This window comes from Cervus canadensis, chromosome 29 (genome assembly GCF_019320065.1).
Source record: "Cervus canadensis isolate Bull #8, Minnesota chromosome 29, ASM1932006v1, whole genome shotgun sequence".
In the NCBI taxonomy this organism is placed as follows: Eukaryota; Metazoa; Chordata; class Mammalia; order Artiodactyla; family Cervidae; genus Cervus; species Cervus canadensis.
The window spans coordinates 20,191,345-20,214,213 of record NC_057414.1 but is presented as its reverse complement, the minus strand read 5'-3'; the positions used below and the strand labels follow the sequence as shown (position 1 = coordinate 20,214,213).

The following is a 22,869-nucleotide window of genomic DNA, read 5'->3' as shown; positions in this document are numbered from 1 at the left end:
ATCAAGTGAGGGAAGTTGAGCATCCAAAAGTGAATTTTGTAACTGTTGTTTTTGTCTTTTTCAGTGAGAGTTTAAAATGCTGCTTCTCCTTTGGTGTTCCCATAATAGTTTATAAAAATGACAACCTAGGGCTTATGGTGGGTGGGTGGCAGGCAGTAACCTAGTAATTTTTGTCTTTTCTTAGTGCAATTTCCTTGCTCCAGTGTGTTCGTTACTGAGCTTGTTATCAAAATTATTTGAAAGTATAAACCTGGGTTTAGTTTCTGTATGCAATGTCATTTTAGCCTTTGCTTGAAAATATTTAAAATAACATACTTGTGGAATTAAAAATGAAATGTTGTGTGATTTCAGAATATTTCCATTGTATTCCCATTGTACAAATTGCCTTTTGTGACTTAACACATGAACCCCATGGGTTGTTGCCAAATTTTGGCTCCTGACACCATATCCAACCTCCAGATGTATCAATAGGGTTTTAACAAATACATGTGATTTATTAGTTTATTATAAGAAAAGTGACAGAGATAGAAATGGAATAAGTCTTGAATTTGAAGCCCTGAGGCTGTCAGTGTAGATATAAATATTGGCTCATTTTTAGTTTTTAAGTATTAATAATTATGATCCACAAATAGTAGCTTACTTGAGTAAGTCTTGTCAATTTCACATAAATAACTGTTACAAAAGTCCCATTTTGTCAATTTTTCTTTAAACAGGATGGATATATTTTTTTAAATTTTATTTTTTTCCATTTATTTTTATTAGTTGGAGGCTAATTACTTTACAATATTGTAGTGGTTTTTGCCATACACTGACATGAATCAGCCAAGGATTTACATGTATTCCCCATCCCGATCCCCCCTCCCACCTCCCTCCCCACCCCATCCCCCTGGGTCTTCCCAGTGCACCAGGCCCGAGCACTGGTCTCATGCATCCAACCTGGGCTGGTGATCTGTTTCACCCTTGATAATATACATGTTTCGATGCTGTTCTCTTGAAACATCCTACCCTCGCCTTCTCCCACAGAGTCCAAAGTCTGTTCTGTACATCTGTGTCTCTTTTTCTGTTTTGCATATAGGGTTATCGTTACCATCTTTCTAAATTCCATATATATGTGTTAGTATACTGTAATGGTCTTTATCTTTCTGGCTTACTTCTCTCTGTGTAATGGGCTCCAGTTTCATCCATCTCATTAGAAATGATTCAAATGAATTCTTTTTAATGGCTGAGTAATATTCCATGGTATATATGTACCACAGCTTCCTTATCCATTCATCTGCTGATGGGCATCTAGGTTGCTTCCATGTCCTGGCTATTATAAACAGTGCTGCGATGAACATTGGGGTGCACGTGTCTCTTTGAGACCTGGTTTCCTCGGTGTGTATGCCCAGAAGTGAGATTGCTGGGTCATATGGCAGTTCTATTTCCAGTTTTTTAAGGAATCTCCACACTGTTCTCCATAATGGCTGTACTAGTTTGCATTCCCACCAACAGCGTAAGAGGGTTCCCTTTTCTCCACACCCTCTCCAGTTTTTATTGCTTGTAGACTTTTGGATAGCAGCCATCCTAAACAGGATGGATATATTTTGAAACTACTTTATGGAACTAGATTAGATCTCAAAATGTATTGTTAAATGCATTTATTGATTTGTAATTTATTTCTGCACTCATGCATCAAATACATGAATATGTGGTATATGCAAAGAACTTTTAGAAATCTCAAGGATATTGTTTGTAAGCTGTGTTTCTTTGTAAAGATCATGCTTAACTATTTAAGTAATTGGTCACACATTAGTGATAATTCTATCAATGACATATAACTTAATTGGTTATCCACATTAATAATTGGCAAGAAGGAGAAGGAAATGAATTTCCTTAGAGTCACTTCTAAAATCTCTCCAATGAATCTGAAAGTATTCTAGAATATCAGGGTGCATGATCATGTCGGGTGGTAGAAAAACAGCAGCCATAACTTTCCTTGGACCTGTTGAAAGTCATTGCGTAATGACTTGTCAAGCAAGTTAGTACTAAATATGAAACCAAAATTTGCTGCTCTGATCTGGCTATGATAGCCTTGACTACCATCTATCACCATAATCAATTGAACCACTCTTGCTTGCTGGATGTGAAGTTTCCCTTTTCATTCTTTATATGTCTTGAATAAGAAGATGCCTGACAAGTTTTCTCTGTGTTCTTTCCATGACTTAAATTGCCACACCTCTCTCTGCTTCTCTCTTAAAAAAACAAAACAATACCAAAAATTTTTCATAACTGTTTTTCAAAAAGGCATGAGTACATCAGGAATGTAGTTATCTGATAACCCTCATCATGGTGCTTCCTATTTTAGGGTGCATCTCTATAGAAAATATTTCAAGTTGGGAAGATTTCAATAGGTGGTGTAGATTTTATAGGAGGTTTGTAAAGGAGCTCACAGGTTAGTTCTTTGGGAGGCAGTTTACATCTCTTTTTGGGAGTGTTAGATCAGTACAGAATTCTCCTCTTTCCTTTTCTTTACCTTCCCGTTTTCCCCTGGGAAGAGGAGTAGGGGAAGAAAGCAGACTTTGTCAAGTTTTGAGGGGTGGGTCCTCATCTTGGTCTCTCATTTTTCTTTCAATCTAAATACGAACATAGGATGACAACACTGATATTGTCTTAATCAAAGTGAAATGCACTATAATCAAGATCAAGACTTGCTCCCTGGAGTCATTGCTCAGAGACCCTCTAGTGCCCAAAGCAAACGTATGGAGCTGAGCTTTACATTTGGTGGGTACAACCCCTCTTGGGAGTTATCTGTCCTTTCACCCTTGAACACAGGAGGTTCTGAGAGAACAGGAAGAGCTTGCTAAGCTGTGACAAGCACAGTTTAGAAAGCTTGGACCCCAGGGCTGAAATACCAGGAGGCTAACAGATGCCAAGCCCCTAGTTCTTCCTCCTCCCGGGTGCTGCAGTTGCTGCTTGAGGTCCCATTTTGCTCTCACACTATTCCCTGCAGAATCTCAGCCCTGTGGCCCTTCTGACTCTTGCTAGGGAGGCTTGCCAAGCTATTTTCATTTCTGAGTCTCATCTGATTATTTTCCCAGTTTTCAGTTCTCTCTGCCTCATTCTGACGCCTTTCCGCAGGTGGGACTTATGCTCTAGTCATCTTTGTTCTTTATAATTAATGCCATACCTTGATCTCAGTCTCAGAGATCTATGCCACCTTCAAATCTTGCTGAGTCTGTACAGGCCTGGAGTTAGGCACCCGCTTTGGGACTTGTTTGGTGTAAATTATTGTTCTCTCTGAAGCAAAATCACCTTTCCTGCCTCCTATTATTGGCACTTCTTAGACTGATTTTCTTTACTCCCAAGATACCATGTTTTTGACCCTCTACCCACAGCAGATTACAAAAAATGTGGCAAGCATCATTTTAGGTTATGGCACTTAAATTTTAGCAATATCTGGATAACGAGAGCTAATGAGGGAGGTGCTGGTGTGTTTGACATGCCTCCACCCAGTGTTTGCTGCTCAGACATTTCCAGTTAAAAACATGAATGCTCCATTTTTATTTTAATGCAACTTCATATTGTTATCTCCAATCCTATTTGCTCTATTACAAGTATGTCTCCAGAAAAACAGGTGTTTTCTCATGTTCCTAGGCATTGGAGCTATTTATTACAAGTGGCTTGCCTTCATCCTCTTTGATTTCCTTAAAGTGAAGGGCTTTCAAAACAAATCTTATGTCTTTAATTAAGATATATTTAGTGTGTCGTTTTCTTTATTTAAATTTTTTTTTATGTTGATTATTTTTAAAGTTTTTTTTCATTGAATTTGTTGCAATATCATTTCCGTTTTATGTTTTGGTTTTGGGTATGGGGGTTTGTCTCTCCTTGACCAGGGATCAAGCCCACAGTCCCTGCATTGGAAGGTGCGGTTTTTAACTACTGGGAAGTCTCTATCGTGTGTCATTTTAAACAGAGCACTTTTGCCACATTTTAAAAGAACAATTCCTGTATTTTTTTTTTTGATAGTGACACAATTATAGATTTATCTAAGAGACAAATAATTGCTTGGGAGAGTTGGGAGAATACTTAAAGTTGTACTTAATCTATTGATTTGAAGAATTTATATCACGTTGGGGAAGACATCACAGTTAAGTTAGAGCTCTACCTTTCATGAATCTTTCATGTGATACGTTTTAGGGGTTAGATATGGGGGTGGTGTTCCCAATAGTATGTTATTTACCACAGGGTTTTTCTATTTAATCTGGACTTCAGAAATCCAGAAAAGCTATCAGAAGAAAGAAAAGTCTGAGATGAGACTCAAATAATAAGCAAAGGCTAGCCAAAAAAAGGAAGGGAAAGTGTTTCAATCAGAATCAGAATGGAAACAGCATGCACAGAGGCTCAGAAGCACCAGAGAAAAGAGATAGGGAGAAAATAGAAAGTGATGACGAGGGGCGGGGGGCGGCTAGAGAGAATGAGACATTACCAAAATTCTTAGAAATGCGACCTTCAGTGCAGAGGACAGAGGAGGAGGAAGAGATGAGAGCTGACATGTGAGCAGGCACACAGAGCCATCTCAGACTACCTGTATTATGAAAGCTTTGGCTTTCTTCTGAAGGAAATGTAGAGATTCTGGGGAATTTTTAAAAGGGAAGAGATAGGAGTAGATTATATTTTAAATCACTCAGGCTATAGTGTGGAGAATGAATTGAAATGATGTAAAATTAGTGGAATATATCCAACCACACTGGCTTGGGGAGTGTATGGGCCATGATAGCGTCAGCTCAACCTGGAGACCTGTCTGATAAAACTTCCAGATATAATACATATTATGACCTACCAGACAAAGCTCTCTGTCTTGGTATATAGTTATTTAACACTGAGACACTATTAAGTTCATCTTTGTACCTTAAACAGAATATTGGAAAATTGACATGTTGACATTGGCTTATTCTGACATGTCTGCCTGGCGTAGAGGAATTGGCTGCATTTCAGTAGGTCAGAATTCCCACTTGTTAATAAAGTTTTTTTGGTGAGAAGTTTATGTAGAATAAAATTCTCAGCTACATCTAGAAACTAAAAGAGAATCATGGGAAATTGGTGTTTTCTTGACTGTTGTGGGTTTTTTTTTTCCCTTTAAAACCTCTGGGTAGTATCAATTGACAATAATAAAATAAATTAATAAAAAGGCACAGGCTGGTGTTCTTATCTACAGGTTTTTTTAGGAATTTGTTACCCTAAACTCTTACTCTCCAGATGTTGCCCAGATTCTCAGTTCCAGGCCTGCCTGGTGATTTAGTGCATGTTTCATTTAGCGTAGCAGTGCTATAAAAATACAGTGCCCTGCCCCCAGTAAGCCCAGCAGTGAGACCAAGGTATTTTCTATGAAAACTGTTCCTTAGGCCAAGAATCCTCCCTAGAGTGTTCTTTGGCCATTTACACATTTCTTTCTATGAGTTCATTACATGCATCCCCAGAAAGCAGTGATTCCAGATGCACAGCTGAATTCACATGGATCCACATTAACACTATTTACCCTCCTCCTAGTAAGTCCCCAAGAATGGTCAGCAACAGCAATGAACCACTTATTATGTCCCAGGTACAAATGTCACAGTTAAGGCAGTAAACAACAACTCTCTTTTCACGTTCGGAGAGTGAGGAAATGGACAAGAAACTTATAAGCCAAGGGTAAGATGGTAAAAAGCCAGATACAAATATTTTAGGCTTTGGGGGCCGTACGGTTTCTGTCATAGCTTCTCAACTCTGTTGCGTTAGCACAAAAGCAGCCTTAGCCAATATGTAATGAGTGAACAAGATGGCCTTCCAATAAAACTTTATTTATAAAAGTAGAATGAGGTTCATATTTGTTTCATGGGCTATATTTTGGTGACTCTTGACCTAGGTCAATAAATAAATTTAACTATTCTCATGGACTAGTAAGAAATGAGACAGAACACTGTAATGTGGAAGAGAGGTACAGTGTGTTGCTCTTCCGGTGATTGTAGTTGGGAAGGCCTCTTTGTGATTGGGTTAAATCAATATCCAAGTGATTAAAGAGAAAATTGTCAATATCGTCTACTTATCTTTTTCTTAAAAGCATAGGCAAAGCTACTAAAGTTAAATTGCAGATTACATATTTATAGCAGGTAGGGACCATATAGACCAGGCTGGCATGTACATAGACTCAATAATTATTACTCTGTTGTTGAAGAGAGTTTCAGGTATCTTCCTGTAATGCCCCAGCCTTCACTAATTTATACTTCCTCTGCATTTCCGTGACATTTATTAACTGAAAATACTCACATAGTAACGAGAAGAAGTGACATTGGTCGGTATGTCTTTTGTATGTGGGGCCCTGAAGTGTATGGACCCTATTATGTGCTAGTTTATATGCCTAGCTTGCTGTCCTTACATTGTTGGCACACAATAACTATTAGGTTATTATTTCATGAGAATCAGAAGTTAGAAAAAATTGCAGCTAGAATTTGAACAAGAAATAGCTCACATTGGTAATTTGTTTTCACAGTATATTAACGGTGATGAAATATTAACTGAAGAAAAAGGAGAGATATACTTTGAATTTCAAGCGTCTCCTCTCTGTAGGGTCAGTTGTTATATGTGTAGTAGTTGTTAAATCCTGAGCCATAAAGCAAATCAAAGAGTGTAAGTTTATCAATAATGCAGTGTGACATTAGACTCACTTGGTTAAAACATGAGGGGTAATCTGTCAGACAAGAGGCATTGCTTCCTGTGTGTGAGGAGCTGAATAGGAGTCTATGATCTCAGACCTCAAAGATCCAGTTGGAAAGGGACCCAAGAGTTAATAGCATAGATAAAATAAGACAAAATAAAAACTACCATAAGACAGAGCATGATTTCAGCTACGTGTTCAGTAATTCACTGGACAAAAATTTTCTAAGCACCTACAATGAGCTTGGCACTGTCCTAGGTACTAATGAACTTGGAGACAGGTAGACCCATGTACACTGGAGTTATCTGGAAAACATTCTAAAAGAAGGTGGAAATTATCCAGTGATTTGATAAATGAATGCAATTTGAATGTGGAAAGGCATTCTTCTTTTTTTTTTTTTTGGAGAATTATAGGGTAAGAATGGTTGAAGAATAGGAAGAACTCTAGAGATGTTTGAATAGTGAGTGGGGCTATCTAACTGGAGATCATGTAGAGAGTTTAAGGAAAGAATAACATGAGAAAGGTTGGGGACAGCTATGGAGGGCCTTGAATGTAAAAGCCAAAAAATGTACATTTTAAGCTAATAGCAACAGATAGCAACTGGAGATGTGAATCAATAGCATGATAAAGTCAAAGTTTAAGGCAGTTAATCTGGGAGAGACATATGTAGAGTTAAGAGATTGGAGCAGAATGAATGAAAATAAGTAGGAGGCAATGAAAGGCAATGAATCTAAGTGGGAGGCTATTCTAGTAGTTCCCAGAATGTGACCATTAATAAAAACAGTGGCAGAGAGAATAGAAAGAAAAAGGATGGACAGTATAAATAGTAGTTTAAGAGTGGACTTGATTGGATATTGATAGAACAGAGGGAAGAGTCAAAGAAACTAGAATTTTGAAAATGATGATTTTCTTAATATACATTACTTCCACCCCATAAAAAATAATTAAGAGAAGAAACATACATAGCTTAAAAGATTTTCTGAGGTCAAGTGATTCTTCCATCAACTGGCTATAAAACCTTGATCAACTTATTTAAAATCTTTGTGAGTCATCTGTAATGTGAATTATGATAATACCCAATTTAAAGAATTGACCAGTTTTTCATTCATTCACCAGATACTCCACAAGTTCTTTTTTAGCTCCTGAGACTTGAGTAGTAAGACAAGGTCACTGCCTTTAAGGAGTATACTTTCTAGAAGAGACAGATACATTTAACATTATTGACCGGAGACGTATCAATACATTTTTAAACCAGGTAATGCTTGTGGTAAAGAGTCTTCCTAATTCGCCTGCTAATGCAGGAGACGCAAGAGAGACAGATTTGATCCCTGGGTCGGGAAGATTCCCCTGGAGTAGAAAATAGCAACCCACTCCAGTATTCTTGCCTGGAAAATTCCATGGAGAGAGGAACCTGGCAGGCTATAGCTCATAAGGGTGGCAAAGAGTCAAACAGAACTGAGCGCACACACACAACAACACAACACAACACAATTAACATCACCATGTTAAGTTGCTAGAGCTTAGAATTGATCAGGGGTTCATTATACAACTTATGATTGTTACCATTCACATTTTGCTCCACTAGGTTTTATTATATTGTATTATGTTGTACTTGATTATATTGTAAACATAAGATTTTCAAGAATGACACTTTGCAAAATTTTAAGTGAAGAGTAATTCTTCTGTGAATTTTATGCAGGTGTTTTCTCTGATTATCTGAGCAACATATACACTAGTTTCTCAGAAGATGATAGTTCTTCAGAATATAGTTTGATTCAGACAGTGTGAATATTAGACCAACAAAAAGACATGAAAAATCTTAGTGATTGATTCTGATGTGAAAAGTGAAAATGAAATTCTTGGTGCTGGAGAATGCTCCAGCTTTTGCTTATACAGGATAGTGGATTGAAAACCGCATTTCATGAAAATTAGAGGACTTTATAGGTGTGCCAGGTATAACTATCGAATGTAATAACCTGCGACGTGTTAATGAAATAGCAGAATTAATTTTGGACCAGCCAAAATAAAAATTGCCAGCCACAGGTATTAGTTTCTGCAAAAATCCCCTAGTCAACAATCAGTTGTATGCTTAGTCATGTCCAACTATTTGTGGCCCCTTGGGCTGTAGCCCACCAGGCTCTTCTGCCCATGGAATTTTCCAGGCTAGTATACTGGAGTGAGTTGCCATTTACTACTCCAAGGGATCTTCCCAACCCAGGGATTGAATCTGGGTCTCCTACATTGTAGGTAGATTCTTTTGCCACTAGCACCACCTGGGAAGCCCAAGTAAGCACGTATAACAAGGTAATGTGGGGTTTAGTGAATGTAGAAGGAAAACACTTGATGTAACATAAAGCAGTAGGATTCAGGAGAGGTTATTTTAGGAAAAGCTCTAAGGGATGACCTCTCCTAGGAGATGATACTAGGAGTGAGACTTAAACATGAGGAGGAGACAGACTTGAGAACTAACAGGGAAAGATGTTTAGAGGTGAAAGGAAAAGCAGATACAAAGCTTGGCTTATTTGAGAAGCAGGATAGCAATTTTTTTTTTTTTTTACCTTATATTTGAGCAGTTCTGGGAAATGGGAACACTCTGGATGTGCCTACCTACTGTGGTCCTGGTTGGTTGTTAGTCTATGGGTGGACATCACAGCAAATTCAAATGAGACACCCTCCCTCTAGTGTCCTCTGCTGATTATTTAATCCTTTTAATAAGCTTTCTGTCTTCTCAGCACCATGAAAGATGGTAAATGTATGTCAGCCCACACTGGCTCAGTGAAATGCATTAATATTTTCTGAAGTAGGAAACCAAAATTTCTGAGAAGCCAGATTGTGTCAAAGAAGAGAGTTTCGTTTATTTATTTATCTTTGTAAATGAGAAGGACTGGAAGCGGAGGGGAACAAGCATAGTTCTGTTGAGAGGGATGACTTGCATATTTTAGTTGGGTCTGTTCATTCTTATATAAACCAGGGCAAAACAATGATCCCATTAAGTGTTTTCTTTTCTTACTTCAGTGCTTATCCTTTTTTTGGGGAAAAAAACAAAACAAAAAACTAGAATCAGGGAATACTTTGATTCTATGGTGTGGGTTTAAATTCTATCTCCTCGCCCACAGGAAAATTGTGAAAAGCAGGACATAGAATTTTCTTCTTTATGAAGCCTAGACATTTTTCTCATGTTGGGGCCCATCCTTGTAGCTTAGAAGGTGATGGAGAGACAGTGAGGAATAGAATGAGAAGTTTTAGACCTTGACTCCCTTTCCCTGGTGTCGCCATTGTTCTGTTCTAACTAAACCAACTTCTCTTTTTTCAACACACTCTGCTGTTTCCTGCTCAAAGGCCTTTGGAAATATGGTTCCACTTTCTGAAATGCCTCCTCTCTCTGTCCATCGCTTAACATCTCATTTTTTAGTTGTTATTGATAATGTCTCATCCCCCAACAAACCTTCCTTCCTCCCCACACTGGGTCCTGATATATTAAGTTTTTCTATTAAGCACCTGGAATTTCGTCTTCTTTCACCATTAAGCATCTTAGGTGTGACGTGTGTTGGAGTTGCTCACTGGTTCCTCAGTACAACATACTCTCCTATGCTTGTTCTTGCATATCAAAGTTGACTAATCGATAGTTATCAAATGTATTGCACTAAAATAAACAGATATCATTAAGGCATAATGCAGAATTTTTGAAAGTTGAGGGACTCTGAAAACAAAGCTGTGCAAAAGTAATTTTGTAAATTGGTTATAACAGAAACAAGCAAAACATCAATGACTTAAAGAGTTTATTTCTCCATCATAAAAATCCAGCCCTAGTTTGATGACTCTGCTCCTCTAAGTTCTCAGGGACCCAGTTTCTCCAGCTCAACACTGCTGTGGTTACTGGTGGGTCTCAGGTGTACGGTCCTAGGTAGCTCTGTGCTTCTAGCAGAATCATGGAGGGAAGGATGAAGAAGGGACATTTACAGAAAGCCCCTGACTCACTAGACTCTTCTGCATACATTTCATTGGCTGTAACTTAGATATGTGGTCATATCTACCTGCCCGAGAAACTAAGAAATTAGTCTTTATTCCAGGCAGCGGTGTGTCCCACTTAGATTTCTACTGCCTTAGAGGAAAGTAGGAGAAGGGCATGGCAACCCACTCTAGTATCCTTGCCTGGAGAATTCCATGGACAGAGGAGCCTAGTGGGCTACAGTCCATGGGTTATGCAAAGAGTCAGACATGACTGAATGACTAACACACAGAGAAAAATAAGAGGGTCTAGGGATCCACCATGTCTTTCCCAGGAAATTGGGGTACACAACACAGAGATAAGGCATATCTGAATGACCACTTAGCAGATCATCAAGCATTAACTGTGGCCTTTGAGTTGAGGTTTTTATTCTGTAATTTGTCATGAAAATTAAAGGCACAAGAGTTACTTCATATGATACTAAAACAATCTATTTTTTTGAGTAGTGGTTTTTGATTTGTTATGCTATTTCAGTGGGATCCATATAGGAGACTCTCACAACAAGGATAGTTGCAGTAAAGAATAGCATGCTTTTCTCATGAAATGTACTGACTTGCAAGCACTTTAATTCTAATTTAGAGCCATATTAAATTCAATCAGTTAATATAAGTCTTTAACTTTCAGTACATATGGTAAATGACAGAAAGTATGGTTTAGAAAGAAAGGAAAAATTACTTACAGCACTTTATATTTATTTAACGCTTGGTTATTTACCAAGCACTTTGAATTAAGGGCATTTGACCTTATCACAAACAATCCCCAAGGCTAGCTAGATGCAGAGATTAACAGACTAGAGTCAGACAACTAATAAGTGATGGAGTCAAGATGGAACCATGTTCATGTCATATCAAGTTTAAGTTCTTCCTCCTGTTCCCCAGAGCATGTCAAAACCTGGGAGTGAGCATGTGGAAATATGGGTAAGAACACATGCACCTCCTAAATGCCTTGTTGGTAAAGCCTGCAATAGAAGAGGATCATTTATTATAGTATTTATGTGGATAGCCTGTATTCTTTAATCCTAGTTCTTTGAGAAGTTTCATATGGAATCTTCCATGGTCAAGGCTTTGAATTACTTAATTACTGCAGCAAGCAGTGCAGAGTTGCAGGGCATCCTGTCTCCTGACAAGTAAGGGCCAGCACACACACACTAAAGACAGGCCGTGGTCTATACGCTCCTGTCACTAAGCAACCAAGAGCCGATTTCTTTGTACTCTGACTTACTCTCTGAGCTAGGGAGGTCTCCCACAAGGCCCTTCAAAGCTGGACCTTATGGAGAGCCAGGTGAAATGAAATTCAAGGGCACTGTGCCTGTTCTCACAGGATGTCTATTTCCTGACACATGTCCCCGCCTCTGCTGTGGTAGCAGGTCATGTCTGAGTGCAGCTGCCACTGGCCTGATTCAGAATTTTTCAGTCACAGAGGTTTAATTAAAATTTCTAGCAAGGCTCATCTATCATTTCTCTTTTGTAGTTTTTTTTTTCCTCTAAGAGACTAAAGCTCTTGCGGATTTATAGAGCCTTTGTTTCTATAGAAAGAGATTTGTAAGCCTTCAGCATCTCGGAGATTTTTATTGGGAACCTTAATGGAAAGCAAATCACAAATGCTGGTCTGTGCTTTCAGCTAAAAATGTGTGAATAAACTCCTTGAAGTTTATAATTTAATTCAGTGTGATATAAAGTCTGAAAATATAAAATCAGCAGGAATTATTTTCAATAATATGTAATGAAGTAGTTCTCACCTTGAGTTATCATGATTCCTCATGTCTTTTGCTTTCAGAAATGGGAGTTCATAGGCTAAATTCAGTATCTCAAAAAGCAGATGGAACTTGTGCTTTCACCAATGTCAAGGGTACATGAGGTCACCAAAACATAGACTTTAGGTCAAATTATTCTTATAATTTAATTATTATATAAATAATATTATTTGCATAAATATATAAATAAAATTATTATACAAATGATAATAATTTGACCTAAATTAACTATAATTTCGGTTTAGTTCAGCTGAGTCACTCAGTCATGTCCAACTCTGTGACCCCATGGACTGCAGCATGCCAGGCTTCCCTGTCCATCACCAACTCCTGGGGCTTGCTCAAACTCATGTCCATCGAGTCAGTGATGTCATCCAACCAGCTCATCCTCTGCCGTCCCCTTCTCCTCCTGCATTCAGTCTTTCCCAGCATCAGGGTCTTTTCTAGTGAGTCGATTCTTTGGATCAGGTGGCCAAAGTATTGGAGTTTCAGCTTCAACATCAGTCCTTCCAATGAATATTCAGGACTGATTTCCCTTAGGATTGACTGGTTTGATCTCCTTGCAGTCCAAGGGACTCTCAAGAGTCTTCTCCAACACCACAATTCAAAAGCATCAATTCTTCAGTGTTCAGCTTTTCTTTAAGGTCCAATTCTCACATCCAAACATGACCACTGGAAAAACCATAGCTTTGACTAGACAGACCTTTGTAGGCAAAGTAATGTCTCTGCTTTTTAATATGCTGTCTAGGTTTGTCATAGCTTTTCTTCCAAGGTGCAGGTGTCTTTTAATTTCATGGCTGCAGTCATCATCTGCAGTGATTTTGGAGCCCCCCCCAAAATAAAGTCTCTCACTGCTTCCATTGTTTCCCCATCTATTTGCCATGAAGTGATGGGACCAGATGCCACGATCTTAGTTTATTGAATGTTGAGTTTTAAGCCAACTTTTTCACTCTCCTCTTTTCACTTTCATCAAGAGGCTCAGCAATTCCTCTTAGCTTTCTGCCATAAGCGTGGTGTCCTCTGCATATCTGAGGTTATTATTGATATTTCTCCTGACAATCTTAATACCAACCTGTGCTTCATCCAGCCCAGCATTTTGCATGATGTACTCTGCATATAAGTTAAATAAGCAGGGTGACAATATATAGCCTTGACACACTCCTTTCCCAATTTGGAACCAGTCTGTTGTTCCATGTCCTGTTCAAACTGTTGCTTCTTGACCTGCATACAGATTTCTCAGGAGGCAGGTCAGGTGGTCTGGTATTCGCATCTCTTTTAGAATTTTCTACAGTTTGTTGTGATCCACACAGTCAAAGGCTTTGGCATAGTCAATAAATCAGAAGTAGATGTTTTTCTGGGACTCTCTTGCATTTTCAATGATCCAACGGATGTTGGCAGTTTGACCTCTGGTTCCTCTGCCTTTTCTAAATCCAGCTTGAACATCTGGAAGTTCCTCCTGTTGAACAGGAAGTTCAACATCCTGTTGAAGCCTGGCTTGGAGGATTTTGAGTATTTTTTTGCTAGCGTGTGAGATGAGTGCAATTGTGCGGTAGTTTGAATATTCTTTGGCATTGCCTTTCTTTGTAATTTAGGTTTCTTTATACTAGTCAATGGATATTCTAAATAGGACTTTTGTTTGTTTCTGCTTAGTTAATATGGGGACTAAGTTACTTCTTAATGAATAAGTTTTGCAGATAAATTATTTTAGCATGATTTGGAAAAAGTATGCAGATTTTAGAATAAAATATAAGATGGAGCCCTGGTCCTGTTTTGTCACTTAGAGTAAGTGATGCAACTATTGTGAGAATGAATTTTCTCATCTGTACACAGGGGATTAATGATATTTATGACAGATTCATTATGAGAGGTAGAGAGGACTGTTAGCCTAGTAGCGGACACTAGTAGTCACTTAATAAAGAATGGTTATCATTACCACCATCATAATCAAAGTTATCTTATTCCACAAAAACATGGGGGTTTAAAAGAAAAATTAAGTAAAATAGTTCCTTAGTTGAAAATCAATTGGGTAGCACTGTTTGAAGACCCAACAAAGATGAGACTCAGGTGATCTGGGCGAAACCATCTTGAGCAAGTCATGGTATTCTTAAACCCTTCTTGTCAGCATCTGTGACATACCTACCTTCTGGACTGTTGCATCTTAAGACCCTGGCACAACAGAACTTGCTTAAACTGTGAGTGGCTTCCCTGATGGCTCAGAGGGTAAAGAACCCATCTGCAATGCAGGAGATGCAGGTTCGATCCCTGGTTGGGGAAGATCCCCTGGAGAAGGAAATGGCGACCCACTCCCGGATTCTTGCCTTGAGAATCCTATGGACAGAGGAGCCTGGTGGGCTACAGTCCATGGGGTCGCAAAGAGTTGGACACGACTGAGCGACTAACACGCACACAAACTGTACGTGGCAGCTGATCACTCGATGGATCCACTCCGCCCTTCTCACAACCAAGGTTTGCTGGGCTCTTCACCATCCTGGCCATTCTCTGGTGCACTAGAAGCTGGCCCTGTCCTTCCTCCCCCAGGCCTGGGGACCAAGCCCAGTCCTGCACACGTGTTCTCACAGTGGGTCTAGGGCCCCTGTCTCTCCTCCATCCTCACTCTCCTTTAAGGGCGTGCACCCTTCATCACATCACATCAAGAGAGATGTCTCTCTTGACACTCTTTCTCAATTAGTTGTTGCCTCTGAAATCATGGGTTAGAGTCCTTTGCAGACCGTATTTCATCTCCTGGCTTGTCCACAGAAGGCTCTGATAAACCTGAGATAGGCAAAAGCCTGGGGTTAAATTGGCAAACATTCTTACTCTTCGAGAACAAAAAGGTGGGGGGATATTTAAAACCCCAAAATTCTTCTCTTACGCTGTAAACGCTTCATCTTCAGGATTCTGAATGCCAAGGACAGCTTGTTTGGCCTGCGTGATTTGTCTGTTTTGTCATCTGAGTCCAACCTACTCTGTGTATCGCAGACTCACACTTCACAGTATCTTTGCTGCTGACAGAAAAACACAGAAGCCAAATGACCCACACACTCAGAAAATACATCCTTGCAGGCTGCGTGGATAAAGACGGTCAGTGGCGCAGGTATCTACGCGCCCTCCCACCCTTCTTCCACCTTCTGGGTGGGAGGGTCTCGGCCCCCCTCACACACTCACTCAGTCTCTCTGATTCACCCTGACATAGTATCCTCATTGGAAACTGCTTTTCCTTACTCCTGACACATTCCTGCTCTATCAGAGCTGTTCATAACGGGACCTGCCAGAAGGCGCTGAATCACCAGCTGCTTAATATTGAAGAACAGTATTACATACAGGACAGAATAATATGCGTGCTGATTAGAGGACTTCGCTGATGCCTTGGGAATCGGGGGATGCCCCCGTCCCCTCCACAGCTGGGCCTTGATACTTTGTGCGGATTACCAGGTTCTCTGGGCACTCTGCTAAGGGTGCCTCCGCCTTTACTTTCCTCACTCTGGGGCAGCCCTAAGTTTTTGCTCTGAGCTCTCTGCCATTCAAAGTAGTGGATATTATGCCTCCTTCACTGGAAGTACTGTTAGCTTCCTGAGTGCCACTGTTTAGGATGAGGAGTCTGCGGGGATATAAATGACAAAACAAGGAAACAATTAACATGGATGGTTTTACTTTTATGTGGGAATTGGCATTATAATTCTGGAAGATGTCACCATGTTAACATGTCCAGAAATTGCTGTCATGCTGATATTGACTATGAGTTAGTTATATGTAGTTCAGAATAGATTCTGAACATAATGAGTGCAATACCTAGGAGTCAGTCTTCTTGAATAAGTCCTGCACAATGACATAGTTTTTCATAGTTTGCCCAAGGCAAACCAAAGCAAACAAACGAACAAAAAACCCCCATTCTCTCATCTTCTCAAAGGCAAGCCTCCTTTGTTGTGCCACCTCAGAATAGCTTGAAATGTTCATTAAATCTCATAGTTATGTTAAAACAGTCACAAAGCTTCTCAGACCTTCATTTCTGGATTCAGTTCTACATTTACATCAGTGGCGTTTAAAAAAAACAAAACAAAGCAGGGAAAGGAGAACTTTATCTGAGCTGTCAACATCAATCTTTACTTTTTAAACAACTGGTTAGATAGAAATATTGATAGAGATAACCAAATAGTCTTGAGTTGGGTTTTTGAAGAGTAACTAAAAGACCAGCCAGGGATTTCTTCACTCAGTAAGTCACTCTTAAGTTCATTCATCCGCTTACTCATTCTGCAAAAGGTTATTGCTTATTCATTATTTGCGAGGATCTGTGTTCAATAATAGTAATTTGGAGTTAGTATTAATAATTAATCATATCTCAAGAATCCCTTGGACTTGTTGCTGAGGTCCTAGAATATAGTCAGTGATGTAGGACAGAAATGATTCTAACTTTATCTACCACTCTGCCTGTGTGTGTGCTCAGCTATGTCCAATTCTTTGCGACCCCTGGCTTTCCTGGTGGCTCAGATGGTAAAGAATCCACCTGCAATGCGGGAGACCTGGCTTCCATCACTGGGTTGGGAAGATCCTCTGGAGGAGGGCATGGCAACCCACTCCAGTATTCTCGCCTGGAGAATCCCCATGGACAGAGGAGCCTGGGGGGCTACAGTCCATGGGGTTGCAAAGAGTCGGACACAGCTGAGCGACCAAACACAGCACAGTACTGTAGCCAGTGAGGCTCCTCTGTCCATGGAATTTTCTAGGCAAGAATACTGGAGTGAGCTGCCATTTCCTACTCCAAGGGATCTTCCTGACCCAGGGATTGGACCCGTATATCTTTTTATATGTTTAAATTAATTAATTAATTTTAATTGGAGGCTAATTACTTTACAGTATTGTGGTGGTTTCTGCCATACATTGACATGAATCAGCCACAGGTGTACATGTGTCCCTCATTCCGAACCCCCTTCTCCCACATCCCTCCCCATCCCATCCCTCTGGGTTGTCTCACTGCACCGGCTTTGAGTGCCCTGTTTCATGCATCAAACTTGGACTGGTCATCTATTTCACATATGGTGAAATATACATGTTTCAATGTTCTTCTCTCAAATCATCCCACCCTTGCCTTCTCCCAGAGTCCAAAAGTCTCTTCTTTACATCTGTGTCTCTTTTGCCATCTTGCATATAGGGTCATTGTTACCATCTTTCTAAAGCCCATATGTATGCGTTAGTATACTGTATTAGTGTTTTTCTTTCTGACTTACTTCACTCTGTATAATAGGCTCCAGTTTCATCCACTTCATTAGCACTGACTCAAATGCATTCTTTTTTTATAGCTGAGTAATATTCCATTGTGTATATGTACCACAACTTTTTTATCCATTCATCTGCTGATGGACATCTAGGTTGCTTCCATGTCCCAGCTATTGTAAGCAGTGCTGCAGTGAACATTGGGGTACACGTGTCTCTTTCAGTTCTGGTTTCCTCGGTGTGTATGCCCAGGAGTGGGATTGCTGGGTCGTATGACAGTTCTGTTTCCAGTTTTTAAGGAATCTCCACACTGTTCTCCATAGTGGCTGTACTAGTTTGCATTTCCCACCAACAGTGTAAGAGGGTTCCCTTTTCTCCACACCCTCTCCAGCATTTATTTGAACCCATGTATCTTGGGTCTCCTGTATTGGCAGGCAGATACTCTACCACTGCACCAAACTTCTATGAATGTCACCCTTGCATGGAAATGCTGTTTATGGAAATAGAAAAAAACAGGTTACTGCCTCTGTCACAAAATCACAAAAGGAATAGACCACAAATTGGATGGGATGTTAATGGCTTTGGTGGGCTGCAAATCTGTGTCTCCTTCAGTGGCAAACATCACCTTTGTAACCTTCTCCATAGCTATTTGGTATTTTCAGTTCTGTCTTTGAGGACTTATAAAAAAGTGAGAAAAGGCTTCTCAAACTGCTGAAAATTTGACTCTCATAGTCACTACCCTATGGATTCTCAACACTTGCTGCATATTAGAATAACCTGGAGACCTTTAAGAAAACTCCCCTTCATGTGATATGTTTGATTTAATTAGTCTGGGTTGGGGCCTGGTAATCTTTTTTAACCAGCATCTTAGTATTTGCCTTCATTTTCCCATATGAATTATTTTTCCCTAACACCATGAAATGGGCACAAACTGTTTTTGCAACTGATGCAATACATTTGTAGCACTTATCTATGTTTGGTGAGGAAGAATAGAAATTAAGATAAAATCCCTAACCTCAAAAAGCTCACAGACTTTGGGCTTTCTGAAATGTATAATATGAATCTCACTTCTGGAGCTCATTATGCTGTCTGACCCTGGCCAGGCTGTTTGATCTTTTTCATCCTTGGAAATTAAACTACAAAAGGAAAAAGCTAATACAGTCCACATAAGATGATTAAAAGTATTAAGTGAGAAAATGCTCAACAAAGAGTGACAAATATTATTGGATTACGTTCAACATCATTATTATAAATGGCAGATGTATAATTTCTATAATTACATATAATATACGCAATTTATGTTCATATATATAATTATACGTATGCATACTCACATGTACAGTAAATATTTGTTACATAGAGAAACAACTATTCAAGAATACAAAAGATTTATTCAGAAAACAGGGGGCGTCCCTGTGGCTCAGATGTAAGGAATCTGCCTGCAATACAGAAGACCCAGGTTTGATCCCTGGGTTAGAAAGACCCCCAGAGAAGGAAATGGCAACCCACTCCAGTCTTCTTGCCTGGAGAACTCCATGGACAGAGGAGACTGGCAGGCTACACTGTTCAGAAAACAAAGGCAGCTTAATAATTTTAAGTCCAGTAAAACAAATGCAAGGCATTGGTGAGAATTGTTGGGGGAAATCATGTTTACTTCTTTTGTTCCAAGAGAATTTAAACGATGCAGCACTAAATAGTTCTTCAGGGGTGAAGCCACGCACTTATGTGCTGCTGCCACCTAGCGTCCAGATCTAACAACTGCAGTCTTGCTATGCCTGCCTTCCATTGCCTGGTATTCAGGGTTGGAAACCGGCTTGGTACCTTTTTAATCATTTTGAAACAAATGTTAAATAACATTGAAGTGTATCTGTAGGAATTTGTTTCCCTTCCCTTTTCAAGTATGTGATAGGGAATACCTGCCGGCCCAAGCAGAACGGGCTACTGGCTCCTTGCTGGTCAGTGGCTTGTCTGTCTTCAAGGTGTCAGGGCGTATCTACAACATGAGATGGTGTCCGCTTCCTCCTCAGTTTGGCATTTTAGCAAAGCATTGCTGATCTACAAGACGGAGGAGTGTTGTTACTGCTTGTCCTCAGATACCACTCCTATTGTTTCTATGTGGTTGTTCAGTCACTCAGTTGTGTCCGACTCTTCGTGACCCCATAGACTGTAGCACGCCAGGCTCCTCTGTCCTCCACTGTCTCCCAGAGTTTGCTCAAATTCATATCCAGTTATTTCTATAGGAAAGTATTATTTGGTGAGTTTTGCATGTTGTGTGATCTGATGAGAATTTTTTTTTTTCTTAAGCAGGAGTGGTTTCAATATGACTGGCTTCATATGATAGCAAGGTTTCTCAAATTTGACGCAATTGACATAGTGGACCAGACAATCCCTTATTGTGGGGGGCTGTCCGATGCATTGTAGGGGGGGTTTAGAAGCATCTGTAGCCTCTGCCTCCTAGCTGCCAGTGCAACTCCCCCTCCTGGTGGAGAAAACCAAAAGTGTCTCCAGAAATAACCAAATGTCCCTGAGTTAAGAAACACAAATGTGAAACCATATTATGGGAATTACATACAAATAGGTGGTTTTTATGCTTCTTAGTTTTTAAAATATTTTTTAAACTGGAGTACAACTGCTTTACAATGCTATGCTAGTTTCTGTTATACAATAAAGTGAATCATACACACATATACACACACACATATTATTCCCTCCTTCATGGACTTCTTTTCCACCCGCCTCCATCCCACCCATCAAGGTCATCACAGGGCACTGAACTGAGCTTCCTGTGATTTAAAGTCGGTTCCCACTAGCTAGCTATTTTATGATAATGTAGATATGTCAATCCTAATCTCCCAATTTGTCACTCCCCCCCACCACTGCCCCACGCACATGTCAATTCTTTACATCTGTGTCTCTATTCACGTCTTAGAGATAGGTTCATTTGTACCATTTTTCTAGATTTTATATGTATGCATTAATATACAGTATTTGCTCTTTCTGACTTCACTCTGACAAACTCCAGGTCCATCCATATCTCTACAAATGACCCAGTTTCATTAAGTCTAGTGTTTGCACTAGTTGGAGACAGATTATATGATGCCTGGTGAATTGTTAGCAAATTCAATCCATCTATTCATTGATTTTTTTCATTCACTCATATATTCAAGAGAGGCAGTATCATATATTAATAAGTGGTCTGAATCCCGGTTCTGCTACTTTCTAAATTTTGTGATTAAATAACTTAACATCTCTAGGTTTAATTTTCTTCTACTCTAAACTGAAGAGAGTAGCTATATCTACTTCAAGAAATTAGTATGAAAATAAATGAGATGTCACATTTAAATTCCTTAGCACAGTGCCTGCTAATTAGTGATCACTCAATAATTATTGGTTATTGTTTAATAGATGTTTTTAGTTAGTGCTCTGTGCTGGGGATCATGTCAGTCACTAGAGAGGTAATGCTAGTTAATCTGTTTTTCCAAAATAGATTAAAGTTGTGATGGAGAAAGAAGTTAAATAAATAGCCATTTCCTTCTCCAGGGGATCTTCTCGACCCAGGGATCGAACCCAGGTCTCCTGGATTGCAGGCAGACACTTTGCCATCTGAGCCACCAGGAAAGCCAGTTAAATAAAGGTTTACATAATTATTTTGACTATTATTGTGATAGATGAAGAAGAGGAACGTGAACCTACTAGGTGGAATGACACTAACATGACAGATGTTTTTAGAAAATTGACTGCTAGTCAATGATCAATCAGCTGCAGTAGAGAACAACCCTGCTTCCTGAGGCCATATGATCACCCCCTAGGCTAGAAAAATATCCCACTTTATACTGGGTTGGCCAAAAAGCTCATTTGGGTTTTTTTGTATGCTGTCATGGAAAAGCCTGAATGAACTTTTTGGCCAACCTATTACACCTAGTTGCATACTGAGTTATAAACTAAGAGACAGTTTGGAGTGAAGGTTGATTATAACACATTAATTATGACAAAGTGTTTTTCTAACTCAGCTTGATATAAAAGCATGGACCACAGAACCTGTCCCAGAAGTTACTCTAAAGGAGTAAAATATTTGGCGAGGCAGTCTGCCTCCTGTGTCTCACTTTTTCCCTCTGTCAGTGGGGAATGTATAGCATCCCTGTTTCGCCTGGCTTGTATCATATCAGAGAGGAGGATGATTCCCATCTGTGAATCTGTGGTGTATTCTGGAAGAGGACAACATCAGTCCTGGCGGGGAGGGGTGTAGGGAGGCGACAAGGAGAGAATGAGGTCATTGGGACACCGTGAGAACTATTCTAGCAGGCACATCCCGCCAGCTCAGGCAACCGTCTTCAACTTGGACCACTGCAATAGCTTCCAAACCGTCCTGCTTCATCTAGTCTGTCCTCCTTTCTGTGTAGGCATCACAGGGCAGCTAGAGTGAGCTTGTAAAAAATGCAAACATATTATCATCCCCACTCAGAGTTTGTAAAAATCCTCTCTTTCTCTTCATCTCAGTCTAAGACTCAGTCATTTTGGCTCTTTCCTAAATACTGTAGAAATCTTTTACCTGATCTCTTTTACTCCAAGCCTTGACCTTTCTGTGGATCTGCTGGAGGTCTTCAGGTGAGAGAAATCTTGTCATGCCAGTAGCTTGCTTTAAACCCACCAGTGATCCACTTTGTCCCATGTGCACATAATTCAAGGTCATCTTACACTTGGTCACTCTTTACCTCACTAGCTGCATCTCCTAACAGTCTCCCCTTCATCCCTCTCACAGTTTAGCCATGGTAACAGTGAACTGGCTTCCCTGGTGGCTCAGTGGTAAAGAACCCATCTGCCAGTGCTGGGTGGGCTTCCCCTGGTGGCTCAGCTGGTAAAGAATCTGCCTGCAGTCCGGGAGACCTGGGTTCAATCCCTGGGTTGGGAAGATCCCCTGGAGAAGGAAAAGGCTACCCACTCCAGTATTCTGGCCTGGAGAACTCCATGGACTGTACAGTCCATGGGACCCCAAAGAGTCGGGCACACGAGTGCTAGAGATGTGATTTGATCCCTGGGTGGTAAGATCCCTTGGAGGAGGAAGTGGCAGCCTGCTCCAGTATTCTTGCCAGGGAAATTCTTGTCCGATGGACAGGAACCCTGTGTGCTACAGTCCATGATGTTGCAAAGAGTCAGACACAACTTACCGACTAACCACGGCGAACTGCTGAGTGTCGTGTCCAGGCTGTGCTGCTTTGTCTCTGTCCCTTTGCA

At 40.1% G+C, this 22,869-nt stretch overlaps 1 protein-coding gene across 6 annotated transcripts in view; it reads left to right on the top strand.

Annotated features, from left to right (window-relative positions):
* The window catches only part of GAS2 (growth arrest specific 2), a 167,725-nt gene that overhangs the window by 124,189 nt on the left and 20,667 nt on the right, over positions 1–22,869 (top strand). The gene's annotated exons all lie outside the window — the stretch shown is intronic.